This window comes from Protomyctophum parallelum (genome assembly GCF_964188405.1).
Source record: "Protomyctophum parallelum genome assembly, chromosome: 4".
In the NCBI taxonomy this organism is placed as follows: domain Eukaryota; kingdom Metazoa; phylum Chordata; class Actinopteri; order Myctophiformes; family Myctophidae; genus Protomyctophum; species Protomyctophum parallelum.
In genome coordinates this window covers 10598548-10609653 of record NC_139700.1, presented here as the reverse complement: position 1 = coordinate 10609653, position 11106 = coordinate 10598548, and positions in this window count along the sequence as shown.

Sequence of the window (11106 nt, the reverse complement as noted above, 5' to 3'; positions counted from 1 at the left end):
ATTTTTGAAAAGTCGTGAAAACGTGGCGCAAATCTTTGAGTATATATTTCAGAGAGAACATTTTTAATTAAAATATTGGCTTCAGGGGGGGTCCCTGGAACTACATATTTTGAGATGGGGGTCCGTGGCCCAATAGAGATAATTCTGGGGGTCCTTGACATGAAAAAGGTTGAGCACCAATGACATAGACATAGAAACATGTTTTTTCAGAAACATGTTAGGATTTAGAAGCCTTTTTTTTAATCGACCTCAGTCCAAAATGGGTTAAATAACGGGCTGTTTCACTAGGGGGTCATGGTTAGGGTTTGCCTGTCCTACTGAGGTTGTACCAGTCTGGGTGAAAGGGTTACCTTAACAGCGCCGTTGGTTCCCAACACTGGGTCGGGATGGGACTCAATTCTAGGGGTTCCCTTATACTTGTTCCCTTATACTTGTTTCCTACATTTCGTTTTTAATTATTATTTCAAAACATTTTCTTAAAACATTCCCAAAATGTTTTCCTGAATTACAAACAAATTCAATCATTCATGAAATAAAAGGGGGAAAAAAATAGAAAACAAATGTTAGTATTGAAAATAGCCGATCTTACAAGCTCACAAATGAGCGCAAAGCTATGCGTTGTGCGCTTGTAGATCGCCTATTTTCACTAGTTTGGGGTCTGCTATTTTCTGCTATTTTCCACTAGTTTTTGATCTGCCATGTTTTCAGTAGTTTCACGTCCTCACATTTTTGGCAGAAAGTCCGCAGCACAGCAGCCTTAGGCAATCTTGATGATTCAGTGGCAGATTATATTATGCCGTGTCTCTGGCTGCATGATTCTCACTCTGTTGCGACAGAGGAGGGAGATTAATGGGAGGCTCAATGGGATTGAACGCTGATTGGAAGCACTGAATAGGTACAAACAAGAGCCTATTGTTCTGCTGCTGTGCTATTGTGCCAAACTTGAAAACCTTAACTTGACTAAACTGCGGCACTTGAACTGGCTAGTATTTTCCCCCATGCACCCCACTTTTACAGTAGCTTGGACTGGGAGTGTTGTCCCCCCCATTGACAGTTCTCATTTTTGCAACTGTGCCTAAACTTAATCCTAAACCTAACCTGAATAAAACTATGCCTAAACCTAACCTAACCCTACACCTACCTAACCTCAGTAAAACTATGCCTAAACCTAACCTTAACCCAAAACCTAACCATACCCCTAACCTCAGTAAAACTATGCCTAAACCTAACCTCAACCCAAAACCTAACCCTACACCTAACCTCAGTAAAACTATGCCTAAACCTAACCTCAACCCAAAACCTAACCCTACACCTAACCTCAGTAAAACTATGCCTGCCCAGGAGCCAATCAGACACATGGTAAGGCGGTAAGAGCAAACAATCATGTACAAACACGTATGTAGACCTTTTATTAATCCCATGGGGGAAATTCATTTTCAGCTTCGGCTGCTCAGATGGTCACACTCACACGCACGCACGCACCCACGCACAAACACACGCACGCTCACAGGGATCCTTAGCCGATCTGTTAGTCACTCATGATGTGATGCGTTGTTGTGATGAGCTTGTAGAGCTGCTATTTTTGTAGTACCACCAGCTGCCACAATGGCACACACACACACACACACACACACACACACACACACACACACACACACACACACACACACACACACACACACACACACACACACACACACATATACATAATGGACACATTCACACATGTGATCCAACAACCCCATCCTCGTCCTCTGATATGCTCTCTGACAGTATGACATTAACCAGTCATTTTCTCAGCAGCACACTCATGTACACACACGTGTGTAGTGTAGTGTGTGCGGGTGTGGCCAAGCGTTCTTTCTTCTGATTGTATAAGACGTTATTATAAGTGGCAGAATTGATGAAGGGGGGGGGGTGGAGGGGGGGGGATATTGCATAATCATCACTGAAGGACGCTCTCTAGCCCATTTAGGCCTGACGTCGAAATAAATAAAAAGTCTTCTGAAAGAATATTATATTCAAATATTTGTGCCACATTTTCACGATAAAAAAAAAAAAATAGCAGACCTACAAGCTCGTAAAGTGGCGCACTATGAGCTTGTAGATCTGCTATTTTTCAATGAATGAATTACTTTTATATATACTTTTATATATACTTTTATATATACTTTTATGTTGTTAACAACCCCCCAATAGTAGTACAACATAATAATGCTTAGTTAAAACACCAAAATGGGTTCCCGCCCAGAATGGGCTATAGAGGAGAGGCCTAATAGGGCTATATATAGCCTATACATCAAATGTGTCCTCTGGTTTAGACCCGGGGACGATTCTACAAATGCCTTCTAAATCCTATGTCAGTCATCCTCAAACAAGGACCCCCCACGGTTATATGTATAATTGGCCGCCGACCCCCATCTGAAAATATGTTGTTCCAGGGACCCCCCCCCCCCCAGAAGAGTTAAAAACGTGTGCTCTGAAAGAATATATGTTCAAAGCTTTGCACTATACATTTGCACTATCATTAAAAAAAAAAAAGAAAAAAAAAAGCTATGAGCTTGTAGATCTGCTATTTTTCAATAGATAAAGCCCAAAATGTGTTAAACACGTCTATGGGAATTCAGAATGTGGAGAAACAACGTGACCCAGGTAGGTTGCATAAATTACACCAGCTCTGTTGGATTATATGATGCCCAGGTACCTATATATGCAACCCATGGCTCACCCACTTAAGCACAAATAACATCTCTCAGGAGGAAATTAAGAAAAACTTATATTTTTACAGCCTCATCAAAGTTGTGTTGTAACTTGATATATTGTCAATTACTTCCATGAGAGGGGAAGAGGTGGTGGAGTTAGTTGCTTTTGCAGACATTTTGAGGGTCCAATGGAGTTAAGAGGTTTTGTCCAAAGCACTTTTGTACTACTTTCCATTGGTTCAATATTTTTTAAACAACACACAGACATAAAGGGTGTTCAATAGCACTGATTCATGCCCAAACCTGCAGGAGAGGGGTCATTTCCAGTGATGGGAAAGGAGAGGGGTAATTTCCAGTGATGGGAGATGAGAGGAGAGGGGTAATTTCCAGTGATGGGAGATGAGAGGAGAGGGGTAATTTCCAGTGATGGGAGATGAGAGGAGAGGGGTAATTTCCAGTGATGGGAGAGGAGAGGGGATGTTTCCAGTGATGGGAGAGGAGAGGAGAGGGGTAATTTCCAGTGATGGGAGAGGAGAGGGGTAGTTTCCAGTGATGGGAGAGGAGAGGAGAGGGGTAATTTCCAGTGATGAGAGGAGAGGGGTAATTTCCAGTGATGGGAGAGGAGAGGAGAGGGGTAATTTCCAGTGATGAGAGGAGAGGGGTAATTTCCAGTGATGGGAGAGAGGAGAGGAGAGGGGTAATTTCCAGTGATGGGAGAGAGGAGTGGAGAGGGGTAATTTCCAGTGATGGGAGAGAGGAGGGGAGAGGGGTAATCTCTCTTTTGGGTCTCGATTTGAAGAGTTTGGGAACCACTGGGTTAAAACACCAGTAATCTGTAAAAACCTGGCATCGGTAGCGTTCTAGTATATATATACATTTAACACATAAATCCTTTACATCACTTTAACACAACAGTGTTTTTAATCTAGTGTGTGACTGCATGTGTGTGTGTGTGTGTGTGTGTGTGTGTGTGTGTGTGTGTGTGTGTGTGTGTGTGTGTGACTTTGCATGTGTGTGCACTGCACGCACTTCACTGCACACAATCAAACAAATGCGATTTGCCGTTCTCTTTGTTGTTGAGCGAGTGTGCTGTGCTGTGCCTGGGGTAACGTCCTGTATTCTGCATCAGTGTGGTGTTGCCGCATGCTTTCTTTCTCCCACGTCTCATACAATTAAAGGGAATAGAAATTATGTGTACACACAGAGCTGTTGCATTGCAACTGCGGGAAATCTCTAATTTACATAACCATATCTCTCTCTCTCTCTCTCTCTCTCTCTCTCTGTCTCTCTCTCTAGCTTTAGACATCTAGCGTTAATGCTAGCTAGTAGCTTTAGCATTTAGCAGGACTCGGTGCTTCTGAATGGAGCAGAGAGGTTACATCATCTCTGGAGGAGGGGAGGGGAGGGGATGCCCATTGATGAGAGCGGTGTTCCTTGAATGGAGCTCTCTGCTCTCTCTTGTTCTCCATTCATTTCAGTCGTATGCATTTGCAGCAGTGAAAGCAGCAGTCCTGTTTTGGAAAAAACAAAATAGTGACTTTGCGGCGGGTATAGCTTATGTAATGTTGATACAGATAGAGAGTCTCTTAGTAGGTTAGTAGGACTGTTATTCCCTGCAGCCTCCTTAACATTTTAGTGAATTTCACTTGCAGCAAGCTCTGTGTTCCGTGTGTCTTTTTCAAGGACACTTGGTTAGCATAGCAACGTGCTAACAGAGGCACAGGGTACCCTGCCTGTGACACACACACACACACCTTGCTGCTGAATCCAGTCAATAGATTTCTGTACGCGTATTTAGCACGGACGGACGGACATGTCTTGTGTTGTGCTGACAGACAGAGAGAGCAAAGGCAGTGCGGCTGTGTCAGGACACGCAGGGGGATAAAAATAGACCCACCACGGCTCTGTTTTCAGCTATCGGGGACGCCTCAATGCCATGGCGGTGTCTTCTTGTCTTCTATCGGGGACACCTCAATGCCACGGCGGTGTCTTCTATCGGGGACGCCTCAATGCCACGGCGGTGTCTTCTATCGGGGACGCCTCAATGCCACGGTGGTGTCTTCTATCGGGGACGCCTCAATGCTACGGCGGTGTCTTCTTGTCTTCTATCGGGGACACCTCAATGCCACGGCGGTGTCTTCTATCGGGGACGCCTCAATGCCACGGCGGTGTCTTCTATCGGGGACGCCTCAATGCCACGGTGGTGTCTTCTATCGGGGACGCCTCAATGCTACGGCGGTGTCTTCTATCGGGGACGCCTCAATGCCACGGTGGTGTCTTTTATCGGGGACGCCTCAATGCCACGGTGGTGTCTTCTATCAGGGACACCTCAATGCCACGGCGGTGTCTTCTATCGGGGACACCTCAATGCCACGGTGGTGTCCTCTATCAGGGACACCTCAATATGCCACTGTGGTGTCCTCTATCAGGGACACCTCAATGCCACTGTGGTGTCCTCTATCAGGGACACCTCAATGCCACAGTGGTGTCCTCTATCAGGGACACCTCAATGCCACGGCGGTGTCTTCTATCGGGGACACCTCAATGCCACTGTGGTGTCCTCTATCAGGGACACCTCAATGCCACGGCGGTGTCTTCTATCGGGGACGCCTCAATGCCACGGCGGTGTCTTCTATCGGGGACACCTCAATGCCACGGCGGTGTCTTCTATCAGGGACACCTCAATGCCATGGTGGTGTCTTCTATCAGGGACACCTCAATGCCACGGCGGTGTCTTCTATCAGGGACACCTCAATGCCACGGTGGTGTCTTCTATCAGGGACACCTCAATGCCACGGCGGTGTCTTCTATCGGGGACACCTCAATGCCACGGCGGTGTCTTCTATCGGGGACACCTCAATGCCATGGTGGTGTCTTCTATCAGGGACACCTCAATGCCACGGTGGTGTCTTCTATCAGGGACACCTCAATGCCACGGCGGTGTCTTCTATCAGGGACACCTCAATGCCACGGTGGTGTCTTCTATCGGGGACACCTCAATGCCACGGCGGTGTCTTCTATCAGGGACACATCAATGCCACGGCGGTGTCTTCTATCAGGGACACATCAATGCCACGGTGGTGTCTTCTATCGGGGACACCTCAATGCCACGGCGGTGTCTTCTATCAGGGACACATCAATGCCACGGTGGTGTCTTCTATCGGGGACGCCTCAATGCCACGGCGGTGTCTTCTATCAGGGACACCTCAATGCCACGGTGGTGTCTTCTATCGGGGACACCTCAATGCCACGGTGGTGTCTTCTATCAGGGACACCTCAATGCCACGGCGGTGTCTTCTATCGGGGACACCTCAATGCCACGGTGGTGTCTTCTATCAGGGACACCTCAATGCCACTGTGGTGTCCTCTATCAGGGACACCTCAATGCCACAGTGGTGTCTTCTATCAGGGACACCTCAATGCCACGGTGGTGTCTTCTATCGGGGACACCTCAATGCCACGGTGGTGTCTTCTATCGGGGACACCTCAATGCCACGGTGGTGTCTTCTATCAGGGACACCTCAATGCCACGGTGGTGTCTTCTATCGGGGACACCTCAATGCCACGGCGGTGTCTTCTATCGGGGACACCTCAATGCCACGGCGGTGTCTTCTATCGGGGACACCTCAATGCCACGGCGGTGTCTTCTATCGGGGACACCTCGATGCCACGGTGGTGTCTTCTATCGGGGACACCTCAATGCCACGGCGGTGTCTTCTTGTCTTCCTGTCCACTGTTTGTTGTCCTCTGCGGAGGCTCCTCTGTCCAGAATAACACATCAACGTGCTAGACGAGCATGGTGGCAAGGATACTTTTCCCAGAGGGCCATATTATAATACTGACTTCGATATATAGTGAGAGAAAAGGGCTGAAACTTGAAACGCATATAGTGCCGAATTGTGTTATAGCTGCAAATTATACCATACAATTGTAGAGAGCTGGTTGTCTAGAAATCTTTAAATCATTAATTATTAATTATTTTATTGATCAGTGGAAAATGCCAGAGTTGCATCATGGGTGATTCTGGGGATGGCTTCACAATTTAATACCCCCCCCCCCCCCCCCCCCAACTGTCCTTTCTTCTCTGACGAGGTCTGCACTGTAAATATCACAGGTGCAACAGCTAATCGAACAATTTAATTTATTATGAAAATGTATACAATTATAGTTATTTTCATAAATACTGAAAATATAAGATCAACATGTCATAATGTGGCGCATTTTGAGCTTGTAGATTTTGCTGTGTTTGCCACCATTGTCAGTATAATTCATAATAAAGTGGCTAATAATCATTATTTTAAAAAGAAATCTCTTCAAATTTTATAAGAAATACAATAAATGATCGTTCTAAATATCCGTTTTGATATGTTTTCGGGTAATTGCCCAGCCCTAGTAGAAAACATTGAACCTTTCTGATGCAAAATTTGCAGAATGTCAACTATACTCATATTAAGTTGAATGGGTAATTAAACACTTCTCCCCTGAACTTGGATCACTCTTTTCTTTTTCTGCTGAAAACAATATTATATATTTTTGAGTGGTGCAACCACTCCAAGGAACAGCAATGTCCGTGTCCGCCTATGTGTTCACCTATCTATGTGTTAATGAGCACCATAATGAGTACCAGTAGGGGCGCTGTTTGCCAGAAACAGAGAGAGAGAGACAGTGCTGCACTGTTGCCTGCTAATGAGAGAGAGAGAGAGAGAGATTGATTGATTGATTGAAATCTTTATTAACAGTTTGTAGAATTTACAGTACATTTTAAGCACGAACTCAATACAAAGACTGTCAACTGTGAGTGGACGACCCAATTAAGCATTACACTTGTTTACAACAGGGTCCACATTGTTCAATTCATCAAAACATTTAAAGACATACAAACATTTAGAGACATACAAATAGACATTTCTCTGTAGGTAAAGAACAGAACAGGAATTCATCATATGGGAAGCAAAAAAAGGGAAAAGATACAATATACAGTGAGGGAAAATGGGGGGGGGGATTCAGATTTTACAGAGGCCAGTTTCGAAATGCAGCCATCCGTAGGTGCCCTTTGAGAGCGGTTTTGAAGGAGTCATGGGATTCACATGTCTTAATGACTGTTGGTAGGGCGTTCCACATTTTGGTGGCATAGGAGCGAAAAGAATTTAGTCCCTTGTTTGTGCCGAATCTGGGTTGTACATGGTTTGTTGCACTCCCTCTGGTGTTGTGGGTGTGGACTTCGTTTACATTAAGGAAGTATTTAGACAGGTACATGGGTATCTTGGTGGTGTATCGAATCTTGTGGACCAGACCCATTGCAAGATGCTGTACTCTGTCGTCGACCCTAAGCCATCCCAGCCTGTCAAAGTGGGCAGGGGTGAGGTGGGTTCGGGGGGTGAGGCCAAGTAGGAGCCTGACCAGTTTGTTTTGAGAGGTCTGGAGCCTTGTTTTAAGGGCCTTTGAGGTGCTGTGGTACCAAGAGGTGGATGCATAGTCAAAGAAACCTTGTACGAGGGCTCCTGTTAAGGTCTTCAAGGTGTTTTTGCTGACCAGTGAGGAGATCCTGTAAAGGAATCTTGTTCTTTGATTGACTTTTTTGATTAGAGAGAGAGAGAGAGAGAGAGAGAGGAGGAGGAGGAGGAGGGGGGGAGAGGGGAGTGGGGAGTTGCACCACTCGGTTTACACGGGTGTAATCTTTTTCTGAATATTCGTCTATTTTTTGCACTACGCACACCAATCCTTGTAGTGGTGCCGGTCCACGGCAGAGTAATCTAAAAGGTATAGTCTTTGAAAGACACAAAAAGTGGCCGCATACTGTACACTACTGTACACTGGTATATCCATACTGTACACTGATGTATCCAAACTGTACACTGATGTATCCAAACTGTACACTGATGTATCCATACTGTACACTGATGTATCCAAACTGTACACTGATGTATCCAAAGTGTACACTGATGTATCCATACTGTACACTGATGTATCCATACTGTACACTGATGTATCCAAACTGTACACTGATGTATCCATACTGTACACTGATGTATCCAAACTGTACACTGATGTATCCAAAGTGTACACTGATGTATCCAAAGTGTACACTGATGTATCCAAAGTGCCAATAATGTAATAATAGGACCCAGAGAATAAACAAAGCAACAACCGCCGTCTCCAGGGATACCTATTATGACATGATTTCCCAGAATAGGGACGCGCTAGAATTCCTGCGGTTACAGGCACACAAGTAACAGCATCTGTAGCTAATCAAACAAAGGAGCGAAGAATTAGATTATAGATTGAGATCATTATTAACAACACACACACACACACACACACACACACACACTCACACTCACACTCACACTCACACTCACACTCACACTCACACACGCCACACAACACAGCTTTTTAGTGCATTCCCTCTGGCACACTCGGTCTCTCCTGTAGTGATCCGAGTGGCAAACGGACAAGATGAGAGAACATGCAAGTGTCAAAACCATTTACACTGAAGCTACGGTATCTGCGTGCAGCTGAGAACCACATGGAGGAACAGCAGGCGTGAAACGAGGCCAGGGGAAAAAAAGCAGCGTCGTTATAATATAAAGCATGTGTCTTAATGCTCTTGAGCACAAATGATGTCGGTTTATGGTCTACGTATATGTTAGACCCTCCTGAAAAATGTGATTCATGCGAGAGCATAATTTACCGCATAAGCAGCCAAGTGGTGCAGATTATGCAGGGGGTAAAACATTTGAACCATAAACCATGAGTTTTATTCGACGGGTGGCTGGAATCTCCCTTAGAGATAGGGCGAGAAGTTCAGTCACACGAGAGTCGCTGCTTCTTCGCCTGGAAAGGAGCCAGCTGAGGTGGTTCGGGCATCTGGTTAGGATGCCTCTCGGGCGCTTCCCTAGGGAGGTCCTTGAGGCACGTCCCACTGGGAGGAGACCCCGGGGCAGACCAAGGCGCAGTTGGAGGAATCACATCGACTCACTGTGCCTTGGAACGTCTCGGGATCCCCCAGGAGGAAGTCACTAATGTTGTCCTATAGAGGGAAGTCTGGAGCTCTCAGGTGGAGCTGTTTCCCCAGCGACCCGACTACGGATAAGCTGTTGAAGATGGATGGTTAAAAAACATTTTTAAATGGGCACATAATCGCACAAACTTCTTGCATATTTTGCCACTTCCCACATATTTCACAACTTTCAGAATGTTTTGCAATTTAACTTTTAGGCTATTTCCCGCATAATATTTCACAATTTCAGCAATTTCATCGCATAAAATCACATAAAAATCCTCATATTTCATTGCAAAAATCAAGGATTTTAGCCCACATAATCAAGGATTTAGCCCGCATAATAAGGGTTTTAATAATCAAGGATTTTTGCCAGCGTTTTTCTGGAGGATCTAATATGTGGCGTGCACGTACTGTAGGCCTACGTGTCTGAGCATGCGTGTGTGTGTGTCGTTCATCATGAGCACATAATATGCATTGGTTGTGTGTGTGTTTGTGTGTTTGTGTGTGTGTCTGTCTGTCCGCGCACACTGGGAGGTGATTAGATATCATTAGGTTAGCTTTGGTTACTTGTCTCCCTCTCTTGTGTCTCTTCAGACATTCTCCGTGACGCCAGCTTGACCAGACACAGTGTCTTCTCCACCCACAGAGCCCCTGACTCGTCAGACGCCAGCATGCATGCGTATATACACTGTATGCACCCTATTTCTGTTTGTGCTTGTTGTGTGCATGTATAAGTATGTGTGCTGATGGTCGTGCTGGGGGCTTTTGTTGGCTTTTGTGTGTTTCTCTAACCTATATAGGAGTATAACTGAAAGATCCTCTCGCTGAGACCAGCTCCCTGTTTCTCACTTTGAACTACATAGCCACTTATTAACCAGATAGCACACACACAAAGAAATACATCGAACATTGCTGATCTACAAGTTCACAACTGCAACACGTTGTGAGCTAAAATGGGGGAGGATATATATATTCCATCATGTCAGGGCAGAGAGAGGAGACAAAAGATGTGTTTGTCAAAGAAACGGAAAAGGTTAGAGCTAATGGTACGTGGAGAAAATATATGAAATCCGAAGTCAAAGAAGTACCGTACTTACTACGTGGTTCAGGGTTGCCTTGAAGTAGTGGTTCATGTCTGGATTTGGGTCACGGCATGACTAAAAGGTACTCGGTTCCACAATCTTTGGCTCGGCATTCAGGACTTACGGTTATGGTGGAGTTTATATTACAGGTAGTGTAGTAGGAGATGACTGTTTGGTCTCATTTGATTTCCAGTATACCCCTGAAGCACCGCACCGGGTTGCGCCCATTTTGCACCCATTGTATGAAATGAGAGCATTCACACCATCTCCCACCCCGACGGATGCACGCATTATACGATGCCAGTGATGTAAATAAATA